The 12,204-nt window shown below is 41.0% G+C and overlaps 2 long non-coding RNA genes across 5 annotated transcripts in view; one reads left to right on the top strand and one right to left on the bottom strand.

The window, feature by feature from the left end:
* Positions 1-12,204, top strand: part of LOC147916059 (uncharacterized) — a 68,642-nt gene that overhangs the window by 30,824 nt on the left and 25,614 nt on the right. The window lies entirely within an intron of this gene.
* LOC147916058 (uncharacterized) overlaps positions 5,731-12,204 on the bottom strand; it is a 34,715-nt gene continuing 28,241 nt past the window's right edge. For all 4 annotated transcript variants that reach the window (XR_015553382.1, XR_015553384.1, XR_015553385.1 and 1 more), the window contains 2 exons: positions 6,938-7,034; positions 5,731-6,343 (listed from right to left, as the gene is read on the bottom strand). This is a non-coding gene — a long non-coding RNA (uncharacterized LOC147916058). The remainder of the gene's footprint in view (positions 6,344-6,937; positions 7,035-12,204) is intronic.

Here is a 12,204-nt window from a genome sequence, read left to right as displayed (position 1 = left end):
AACAATAAACAAACACATAGAGACAGAGATTGGATTGGTGGTTACCAGAGGGGAAGGGGGGAGGGAGGAGGGTGAAAGGGATAATTCGGCACATGTGTGTGCTGATGGGTTGTAATTAGTATTTGCGTGGTGAACATGATGTAATCTATGCAGAAATAGAAGTATAATGATGTACACCTGAAATTTATACAATGTTATAAACCAATGTTACTACAGTAAACAAAAAATTTAAAAATTAAATAAAATAAAATAAGAAAAGAAAAACCTGACAAACACTCCTTCACCCAGATGATCAAGGTCAACATCAATAGCCATAAATCATGTTGATTAGTAGGTAACCTTGATATGATGTTATGTGATATGGTGCTTTATCTCTGTGATCTTCTTCCCAAGACTCCATACCCCAGTATAATCATGAGAAAAATCTTAGACAAATTCCAATAAAGGGGCATCCTACAAAATATCAGTACTCTTCAAAACTGTCAAGGTCACCAAAAACAAGAAAAGTCTAAGAAACTGTCACAACCAAGAGGCATCTAAAGAGACATGACAAATAAATGTAATGTGGTATCCTAGATGTGATCCTGGGGCAGAACAAAAATCAATAGATAAAAACTGAGGAAATCTGAATAAAGTATGGACTTTAGTTAATAATAATTTATTAACATTGGTACATTAATTGTAAAGGACATACCATACAAATGTAAGATGTTAATAACGGAGAAGGATGGGAATTCTGTACTCTCTGCTTATATTTTCTATAAATCTAAAACCACTCTAAAAGATAAAGTCTATTAATTTTTTAAGTGCCTGCTACTAAATAAATGGCTAAAAAATTTAAATTTAACAGGTATATCACAAAAGAGCATATCTAAAATAGCCAGTAAAAATATAAAAACGTATTCAATCTTGTTATTCATCAAGAAAATGCAAATAAAACCACAATGAAATATCATCCACTCAAATAGTTAAAATTTAAAAAACTGTCGATTCCAAGTATTGGTGAAGATATGGAGAAACTAGAATTCTTGTACTCTGCAGATGGGAGTATAAAATGGTATTATCACTTTAGAAAACTCTTTGTTGGTATTTATTAAGGCTGAACTTACACATCCCTATGACCCTCAAATTCAACTCCTGTGTGTGTGTGTATGTGTGTTTATTTGCTTATACGTATATACTCAACTAAAACACACACGTTCATTAAAAGGCAGGTACAAAGTGTTTGTAACCATATTATTCAACCTAAAGAACTAGAAATAACCCAAAAGCCCATCAACAGTAGAATAGACAAAATTGTACTGTAGGCAAATAATGGCATACAGCAATGAAATGCTATACCGCGATAAAAATGAACTACTACTACACACATAACATGGCTAAATCTCATAAATGTAACATAGAGCAAGAGAAATCAGACACAAACAACCTCATACTGTAATTCCAGTAATTCAAAAACAGGCAAAACTAATCTATGGAGACAGAGGTCAGGGAAGTGGTTGCATTTCAGTAGTGACTGAGAGGGGCTCCAAGGGGGCTTCTGGGCTGCTGATAATGTTCTGTTTCTTAATCTGAGTGGTGAGTACATTGGTTTGTTCACTTTATGATAATTCACCAAGTTGTATACTTTGGGGCACTTTTCTGTATGTTTGTTATACTTCAACGAGGAAGGTAGTTTTAAAAATAATCATCATAAAATGTCTATCAATGGATGAATGGATAAACAAAACGTGGTATATCCATACAAACGAATATCATTCAGCCTTAAAAAGGAAGGAAATTCTGACACATGCCACAACATGGATGAGCCCTGAGGACATTATGGTCAATTAAATAAGACAGACACAAAAGGACAAACACTGTGTAATTCTACTTACATGAGGTACCTAGAATAGTCAAATTCATAGAGACAGAAAGTAAAATAGTAGTAGAATAGTAGCTCTGGGGCTGGGGGGAGGAGGAATGAAGAGTTAGTATTTAACAGGTTACAGAGTTTCAGTTTGGGAGGACAAAAAAGTTCTGGAGATGGATAGTGATGATGGTTCACAACAATATGAATGTACTTAATGCCACTGAACTGTACACTTAAAAATGGTCAAAATGGTAAATGGTCAGAATTTTATATTATGTATATTTTGCCACAATAAAAGTAATCATAATAAAGTATGATATATGTTATAATGGTGGTATTACTCAGTTTAATGATAGGTTTTATAAGTATCAGGTGTGTTCTCTATTCTCCAGGAACTCCAATATACATTGCGCATTAATAACAATGTAGTGTAACTCTAAGTGAAGCCTCAGGAAGTGTTGGTTAGTCAAGAATGGGGGAACTTTCCAAAAAAGTATAACTTGAAATCCTCCTAGAAGAAACAGAAGAATTTGGCTGAGAGGAAGTGTGGGCAACATTTGATCCAACCATACTCTGGGAAGAACTAGGCTTCTAACTGATTTTGGATTTGAATCTGCTTGAGTTGGATCCAAGCAGAGAGTCTGGTTGACTAACTCTGATTAACAGTTCCCATCACGCTGCCCCCACCTTTGTAAGAAAATTTCCCTGAATTACCCAAATTTGATTGAGCTATCTGTATCTTGTTGGGACCCTGACTGATACATAGAATCAAATTATAAGCCACCAAATTTGGATTCAGTCTTGGACAAAATGAAAAAGGAAACCACAGGTCACATGATATTGATGAGAAGCCTTTGGAGAAAACATGTTGACATATAATTTGCAAACTCAAAAGGGTGCTGGTTATCATCCTTTTTGGTAGGATGAGAAGACAGAGATAGTGAATATAGGTCAGCCTTCCAGAGCAGAGAACAGGATGGAAAAGCATAGAAGGTGGATCTGGAAGGGAAAGAGGAAACTATCCACCACATTCCACAAGAAAAACACTACAGAAAGATTGTGTTACTTTTGGCTGTAAGAAAGAGTAGACCCAACTAATATAAATTGAAATAAGTGATTTATTATTTTACAGTAAGTCCAAGAGAAAGCAGTATCAAGGCTAGGTAAATCCATGATTCCAGTATGTCCTCAAAAGCCAGGGGCTTTCCCTCTCACTGGCACAAGAGCAAGGTCTCCTCTCGGAGCCACAAGATGCCTGCAGATGTTCCAGGTGTCATATACCAACCCAAGATGGCTTCCTTTGTTTAGGAAGGCAGATCTTTCCCAAAGTCTCCAAATAGCATACCCTCAAATCTCATTAGCCAAAATTCAGGCCTAAACCATTCCCTAGCAATGTAATTGAGACTGTCACTTAAATTCATCATGACTGACCTCTGGGCCTGGAAGGGAGCCAAAATTCAGGGCTCTGTCAAGAAAGAAAAGAGTAGGAATTTCTGAGGGATAACATCCAACATGCCCTCTGAAAAGAGGATAATATAACACTCTTTCCTCAAAAAAGAGGCTTTCTCATAGCTTCTCCCTTCTTTCTCCAAGCTGGAGAGATCCCCCAAGTCAAGGCAAAACTTGTTAGTAAGAGAAAGATTGGAAATTTCTCTTCCTCTCTGCATCCCTGCCTTTAAGAAAGTGCATTATGAGGATTTTACTTAATCTTCTCCTTCTTTCACTCACTCATTCAACAAATATTTGTTGAGAACTTGCTACGTGTCCAATTTTGGGGATATAACAGAAAATAAGACAAAGCCCCTGAATTCTAGGAGCTCACAAGCGGTGTCAAGAGAGTGACAGTGGAAAACACTGTGCACAGAGGGGCAAGTGACTGCAGTTAAAAAATGGGCAACGGTGGTCAGGAGCGGCCTTGCGCTCTGGAGAGCTGGGTGGGGTGTTGGATGTAAACAAAAGGAAGCCCAGGAGGCGGCTGCTTAAGACTTATTTTAGACTCCAACCTTAGAAAGGAAAGCAAAGACCTTACTAGGGTGAGAAAGTGGCAGGGAAGTAGGACAAAGCTTCTTTAGGCAAAGATTGTGTGCTTGGCGATCTCTCTCAGGAACCTGAGGCGAGTGGTGGTGACTCATGCAGGACACCCCCTCAAGGCAGGGAGGGGCATGGCAGGACACTGCAGCTAAGGGACACCACAGGAGCAAAGGCCCAGAGGTGGGAATCCCAAAGCCAAATGCATACACTTGTGGGATTAGCGGCCCTTGGAGTAGAAGTTTGTGGTTACAGAATAGAGGGAAATGAGATCTAGAACTACACCAAATGCAATTAGTTCATAAGTGAACAATGCTAACAATGACTGTGAAGATGACGACGATGACGATGATGATGATGACAACAACCCTGATGACTGTGGTCACTTTTGTAAGACTGTTTGGTTAGTATAGGTCTTCCCCTGACTACTCTTACACGGCCACCTACAAGATAAACTTGAGAAAGGCCTGACCTTTTAAACCCAGTCCCATAAACGCTGAAGACCTGTTCGACGCTTTTCGAGTAGTAGGATGTTGTTAAATATTGAGCTAAGGACTTGCAGTTGGATTTTCACCCATACCAACATGAGCACTACCATCCTGTTTAAAATGTTCCCAATTCAGAAACTTGCACCACCCCACAAGTTAATGAGCTTTCCTATACATAGTTTCTTCCAATGTATAATTACTGGCCTGGCTTTATATTATTTTAGGATAGTGTCAGCAGCTAATTGTGGTACAGTCTGAATGCTCTGAAATGAGCTCGGCTCAGTAGGAGAATAGCACAGCAAATTTAGGGCTGTGTGTGCATCATTTTTAAAGTCTATTGTTTAGCAGGACACTGAACATGGCAGATAAATGGTGGAGTCCAATTCAAAGGGCAAGTGACTCCAGAATCTGATCTGCCTCACATTTCACTTTGAACTTCCTAAACTGCTCATTCCTCGGTACCTACTTGCCACACTCAACTACCACTGGACTCTGAGTTGGCCTAAGTATACAGGGAAGCCTCAGGTCCCAGCATTGCTGAGTCCCCATAAGTGCTGCGGGCTCCTGTAAGGGAGGGAGCACTCATTCCCTACCTTCCCATTTCCCTGGAGGCAAAAATATAGGAAGAATGCTTCTGGCCTCTTTTGTCTTCCTTACATACTAGGGTATAGGAGTAGAGCATCTGAGGGATGAGTTTAGGAAAAGGAATGAACAATACTAACTCAACTTAGCCACTTTCCTTCACTCTTTCCATATATTCCCTTCTCTTGCTTTCCTTCTGTGGTAAGCAGCTCCCAAAATGGCTCCCAATGATCCCCCCTCCTGGTATTCACTCCCTTGTACAATCCTCGCCCTTTGTGTAACTAATGACTTGGTTCTAGTGAAAGGACTATGACAGAAGTGATGGGATATCGCTTCCAAGATGAGATTATAAAAACCTGTGGCCACCATCTTACTTACACTCTTTCTCATTTTCCTGGCTTGTTTCAATGAAGCAAGTTGCTGTGCTGGAGAGGCCCACATGTCAAGGAACCAAGGGTGGCCCCTGGCCAACAGCCAGCATGAAACTCATGATTCCTGCCAACCATCATATGAGTGAGCTTGAAAGGGGATCCTTTCCCAGTTGAGCCTTGAGATAACTACTGCCCTGATCAACACTTGGCTTGCAGCCTGTAAGATCCTGAAGCAGAGGACCTGGCTAAGCCTCCCCAGATTCCTGACCCATAGAATCTATGAGATAATAAATGTGTGTTAAATGACTACATTGTAGGATAATGTGTTACACAGCAATTGTTGACTAATACTTGGCTTTATTATCATTAATCAAAACCTTTCATAGATAAATAAAAACAGAGACCAGTCTGACTCATAAAAATTTAGGATAGTTTATGAACACATATCATCACCCCACCATGCTGGGCAGGCAACGTCTTGGTTTAAACCTAACTCAAAAAAAGAAAATGTTCATGCAGATTTCAGATTCCAGTATTTCAATATCTTCTCTCCAGTCCTTTCTGAATATTGTCTGCTTCTGTCACATGGAAAAACATATTCCAATACAAGGCTGAGGCAGGAGGAGGGGGAGCAAAAGATGCTTAACATCCCTCTAATACCCATGAATCATCCCTCCATCCCTGATTTTCCAGCGTTATGTTCACTCATTCAACATTTAATAAGCATTTACTATTCTGGCACTATTCTGATTATGGAGATACAGCAGTATCAATGGAGATACACCATTACATCATATCATATTTTCTATAACAAAAGAAGCAAAGCCCTACCCTTACAAAGGTCACATTTTAGTGAAGGGGACAATAAACAAACAAAAAACATAATACAATTTCAGATAGTGATAAGTGCTATGAATAAAAGTAAAATGAAGTAAGAAAGCTAGCGAACGGCAGAATGGCATTGGGACGAGGAGCAGGCGGTCCAAGAAGGCATCTCTTCCAGGGAATATTTTAGCAGAGATCTGAAAGAAATAACAGAGCAAAACATGAGATAATCTGACCTAAGAATATTCTAGTCTGATGAAAGAGCAAGTGCAAAAACTCTGAGGCAAGAACAAACTTAGAATGCCAAGGAAAAGAAAGAAAACCAGCATAGCTAGAGCAGAATGAGCAGTTAGACATGAGGTTGAGGTTGCAGAGATGGGAAAGGGCTTGATTGTAGAGCTTGTTGGCCATTGTAAGGGTTTAGTTTTATTTGAGCATGATGGAAAGGCTGTAGAGACTTTGGGTTTAGATGATTCTAAATTGCCTAACTTTTGTACATGGAGGGAAATGGGTTCCTAGCAGTCTAAGATACCTCTGGTAGAAGTGTACACTGATATAGAGACTTTGGTAGGCTCTTAAAAAGTTGAAAATGTGTGTACTCTACAACCTGGCAATTCCATTTCCTGTATATAACAGGGAAGCCACCACATATTTGCACAAGGAAATATGTATAAGGATGTTCATTGCAGTATTGTTTATAATAGCAAGACTGTTGAAGTAATAGGGAAATTGATGAATAAAAGATACTGTGGGAGATCAAGATTTGGCCACCCTGAAATATATCTCTTTACCTTGATTGTTTTCTCTGAGGGACATTTGACCTCCCCCACTAACTGCCTAAAGAATTTGACATGGTGACTCCTTCCTGGAACAGATCTATCATGATGGCTGTAAAGAGAATGTAGGATAGAGGTTACAATAGAAAAGGCACCAACAAGCCCATCTTATTGGAAGTTCTGTCTCTCTGGCCACATTCTCTGGATGGCCCTGAGAGGAGTTGCCAGACAATCATTTACATTTATAAGGGAAATCTCCATTTGTAAAGGTATCTCCCTCTCTATTTTGGGAAGGGGGGGGGATGGCCTCATTTCTAGAGGCTTATCAATGTGGAAGGTGAGGCCTTAAATCTGCATAATAACCTTACTCTTGTTTACTGTGCTTTAGTGCTAATCTCCTGTAACTGACTCCCCCCACCCCCAAAATCCTCCTTTGTCATTGGCTGAACATGATATTTAAGATGAGAGTTTCTGTTATTGTGTTGAGAAAACGCAGTGTCCCTGCTTTCTCCCATGTATACATGTTATTAAACTTGGTATTATTTTCTCCTGCTAACCTGTCTTGTTAATTATTTGGCCAGCCATAAGAACCTTAAGGAAAAGGGCAGAGGGAGATTATCCCTCTTCCCCCGACAATACATTTCATGGTACAGGGCGGGCCTGGTGGCGGAGCTGTTAAGTGCACGTGCTCCGCTGCTGGCGACCCGGGGTTCACAGGTTTGGATCCTCAGACGCACACTGACACACCACTTGTCAAGCCGTGCTGTGGTGGCGTCTCATAAAGTAGAGGAAGATGGGCACAGATGTTAGCCCAGGGCCAATCTTCCTCAGCAAAAAGAGGAGGATTGGCATCAGATGTTAGCTCAGGGCTAATCTTCCTCACAAAAAAACAAAAAAGATACATTCACTGTACAACTGCTAAAAAAAAATGAACTAGGGGCAGGCCTCGTGGTGTAGTGGTTAAGTGTGCATGCTCTGCTTTGGCGGCCTGGGATTTGCAGGTTCAGATCCTGGGCGGGGACCTAGGCACCACTTGTCAAGCCATACTGTGGCGGCGTCCCACACATAAAGTGGAGGAAGATGGACACGGATGTTAGCTCATGGCCAATCTCCCTCACGAAAAAAAAAGGAACTAGATCTATCTGTATGAACATGGATATGTTTGAAAAACAATGTTGAGTGTAAAAATCAGCATGTAGATGAATATGTATGACATTTAAATTGACAGCAATAACCCACTCACAAAACAGTATTATATGTTGGTTGTTGATACAGAAATATATGAAAAGAAAATAAAGAATTAATCAAATTGGGCCGGCCCTGTGGCTTGGTGGTTAAGTGCGCGCGCTGCGATGCTGGCGGCCCGGGTTCGGATCCCGGGTGCGCATCGAGGCACCACTTCTCTGTCCATCCTGAGGCCGAGTCCCACATACAGCAACTAGAAGGGTGTGCAGCTGTGACATACAGCTATCTACTGGGGCTTTGGGGGCAAAAAAATAAATAAAAAATCTTTAAAAAAAAAAAAAAAGAATTAATCAAATGGCTACCTACCAAACTTATGATAGTGGTAGTGGGAACAAGAATGGGGCATGAGGTCAAATGTCACTTAAGGTTTATCTGTAATATTTCATTTTGTTACAAATGAATGACAAATGAATGTTACAAATGACAAATATAACAAAAATATTCTATGTTAATTCCAGGTGGTAAGAAACTAGGGCTTTTTATACTATTATTTCTACCTTTCTATCCATGTAGAAATAGCTCAGCTATTCTACAGCAATTAGTTGGAGCAAAAGGAAAGTCATTTTGCATATTTAAGGCCATATAAGATTATTTTGCCTTGAGGAGATAAAATCAGATATCGTTTTTGGACTCAGGAAGAAGATTAAAATGTTTTCCTGCTTTTTGTGGGTAAAATAGCCCTCTTACAATTCATGTAAAGCCTCTGTGGCTTTGGGTCTTTGCAATCTTCTCCCTTAACACTCTTCAGCAACCTCAGGGCCAGGGTCAATATTGCTTTCATTATTTTATGTGAAGGAGTCTGTTCATACAGTCCTTAAACTTACATCCAATCAATTAATTTAAAAGGAAAAAACCTCTCCATGCCTGGGATTCGGTCCATGGGTTAAGATATCCTGTGTGCTGAGAAAGGGAAATGTTTACACCAAAATACGGATTTAAGCTTTTAATCCATTGATTTCATTCAGCTAAGGGGCCTAGATGGAAACCAGTCTCATTAGTTGTGAAGACTAGAAATAAATTAACAAATTTAAATAACTTTTCACCACAAAGCAATTATTAGGTACATTCTGCTGATGCCTGAGGGTGAGGTGCGGTGAGAAGGGGGACAGGTCCATTTCTCCCTCCTAACAGGCATTTGTGCAAAACTTAGAATTCATTTTTATAGAGCCTTCTGAACACTGACACAACTTCAACTTATATTGGTTACGAATCTGACCTCACATGCCTTTAGCTTACCTCAGCCACGTTTCTACCAGATCTTAAATTTCTTTATGCTGAGATTTCAACCTCCGGGCCAGCCCTCTCCGGGCAAATTGATCTCCATCGCCCTGCCTTTAAACTCTTTCCTCCAGTCTCAGTAAAAAGAAGTTTCCCTCTTCTCTGTGGCAAATGAGCTGTTTTCTCCTCAAAACTCAAATATGAGAAACTTGACATTTCTTTCTCTTTCTAAGTCAGGTAAATCACGTTGAGTCCCACCAGGCCCAGCCCCTCGAGGGTGGTGAGATCAGGAAAGAATCTCTCCCTCTTTTCATAGAATTGTGTAAAGAATCCTGATGTCAGAAAACCAGGATGGGGGGGTAGTCCAGGGCTTTCACTCCATTGTTGGGGCTCCCTCTGGGCTGTTGCCCAGTCCTCTCTGGGTGAGCTCTGATGTCAGTGTGGGGGATCAGAATTGGCCACCCCAAAGTGTATCTCCTTGGTTTGATTATTTTTAAGAACAAAAGACTCTAAAGGAAACTTTGACCTTTCCCCTAACTGCCTAAAAGAGTTTAAGATAGAAGGCCTGTCCCAGGAAGGAGCTAATACCAGAAGATAACATTGTCTACAGACAGCCCAGCAAATACTTGTTTAACAAACATTTACATTTCTATCTCCATGTAAATTGCCTTCCTCCCCTTTGAAGCCCCAAATCACTACCCCCAACATCCTCCTTTGTCCTTAGCTAAAGGTGGTATTTAAGGTGGCAGCTTGGGCCATTCTAGCGAGCTACTCAGTTTTTCTGGGTTTCTCCCATGTAAACATGACATTCAACTTTGTTTGATTTTCTCCTGTTATTCTGTTTCATGGCAATTTAATTCTTAGGCCAGCCAGAAGGAACTCGAGGGTAGAGAATTGTCTTCCTCCCCTACATCAGACAGATGCAGGGATGTTTCTCAGCCGCCCACCCTGTGGAGTGCAGAATCCTCCCCAGAATCCCTAGCTGCTGCCAGCCTTGACCATCCACAGGCTTCCTGCAGCGATGCCCCTTTTAAAATGCACCAGCAGGTATGTTTCTCCAGGAGACAATCCTGCGAGGTGTTTCTAAAAGCCCAGGCTGCCACTCAAACTCGACCTCCTCATCTTACATCTCTTTGCTCCTTTAGGGGTGAGGGGGAGAGCTTTGTTTCTCATGCCTTTTGATACAAAGGAAAAATAAATGTGGATGATCAAATTACACTCCAAAAATTGAACTTTACTTTTTAAATGTCTTGATTCTTTTTTCCAGACTTCCACACCAAAGATGATAAATTAAACAGATATAAAATGTTGAATTGTATGCATAAATAAACCTAATTTTTTAACAAGATGACATATTTTACAGATTTTAACATGTTCATATCCGTCCTTGCTGTCTTCCTTTTTATAACTGCAACTACCAGCTTTGCCCATCAACCTACACCTGTCGCCCCAAACAAGTCAGAGTGCCACAGTTATGAGGTTATCCTGGAATATGCTAGATTATATTATTATTTAAGGAAATCTTTATCAAACATCAGTGCTTTATTATAAACATAAGTAACTTGTGGCATGCCTGACGGACACATGGCAGTTGAGAACTCAATTCTACTGCATTTCTGCTTCAATATTATTTCATTTTTTTCCCCACCCCGTAAACAGAGGTCCAAATTGTTTCTCCTTCCACGTTCCCTCCTGCCCCCCACCCGCCTCCATTTCCTGCTGAGCTGGAGTCCCATCCTTTCTCTGGCCCTCTCTAAAATGCCAGTCTCACCAAGTCACTCTCTCGTGGCTGCTTTCTGCCCTTAGAATAAAACACATGATGCAACCCCATCCTGGGAATGTGGTATGAGGTGCCTGCCTCCCCCCACCCCACAACACACACCCTAAGCCCCAACCAGCAAAGATTCCCCTAAATGCCGTCCACTGTCTAACAGCGCCCATCTTCCCCATGCTAGTGATTCTGCCTGGAATACCACTTGCTCTGCCTTCTGTCTTCCCTCTTCTCTGCCTGACCCCCAGTCTTGCCTTTGTTAATTCATATAGTGTTAACGCAGGTGGGCTATCAGGGTTCAAGCCCACCTCTACTTTGGTGGGACCTTGAGCAAGACACTTAATTTCTCTGTGTCTTAGTGTCCTTACTGTAAAATGGTAATAATAATAATATGCTAGAAGGGCTGCCCCATGGCATAGCGGTTAAGTGCATGAGCTCCGCTGCTGGCGGCCCGGGTTCGGATCCCGGGCGTGCACCGATGCACTGCTTGTCATGCCATGCTGTGGCGGCGTCCCATATAAAGTAGAGGAAGATGGGAACAGATGTTAGCCCAGGACCAGTCTTCCTCAGCAAAAAGAGGAGGATTGGCATGGATGTTAGCTCAGGGCTGATCTTCCTCACACACAGAAAAAATAATAACAATGTGCTAGTGATGTGTTAATTTAATTAATAATGATTAATTGATTATGAATAATAATAGTACCTATTCATAGGGTAGTGATAAGGATTAAATGAGCTAATACTAATAAGTGCTTGGAGCAGTGGCCTGCACAAGGGAAAACCATACTAAGCACTCAGCTCTAGCTTGATCTCCTCTAAGGAATCTCCTCTCACCCCAAGCTGCCTCCGGAGAGCACCTCATTTCACTCTATTGGGATAGTTTGCTTAGCATTAAACAGTGGGTTCTCTCAGGTCAGTGATTTCTTTGTCACTAGCCCTGTGCCCATAGCAGCTCATGTTACAGTGAAAACAGCACAGATATTGGAGTTCAACCAAACCATGGTTTTCCAACACCGGCTGCACATTAGAATCACCTGGGGAGCTTTTA

This window comes from Ceratotherium simum, chromosome 10 (genome assembly GCF_057802395.1).
Source record: "Ceratotherium simum simum isolate JZ-2026a chromosome 10, ASM5780239v1, whole genome shotgun sequence".
In the NCBI taxonomy this organism is placed as follows: Eukaryota; Metazoa; Chordata; class Mammalia; order Perissodactyla; family Rhinocerotidae; genus Ceratotherium; species Ceratotherium simum.
The sequence above is the reverse complement of the archived record's forward strand: the minus strand, read 5'-3'. Positions and strand labels throughout refer to the sequence as shown.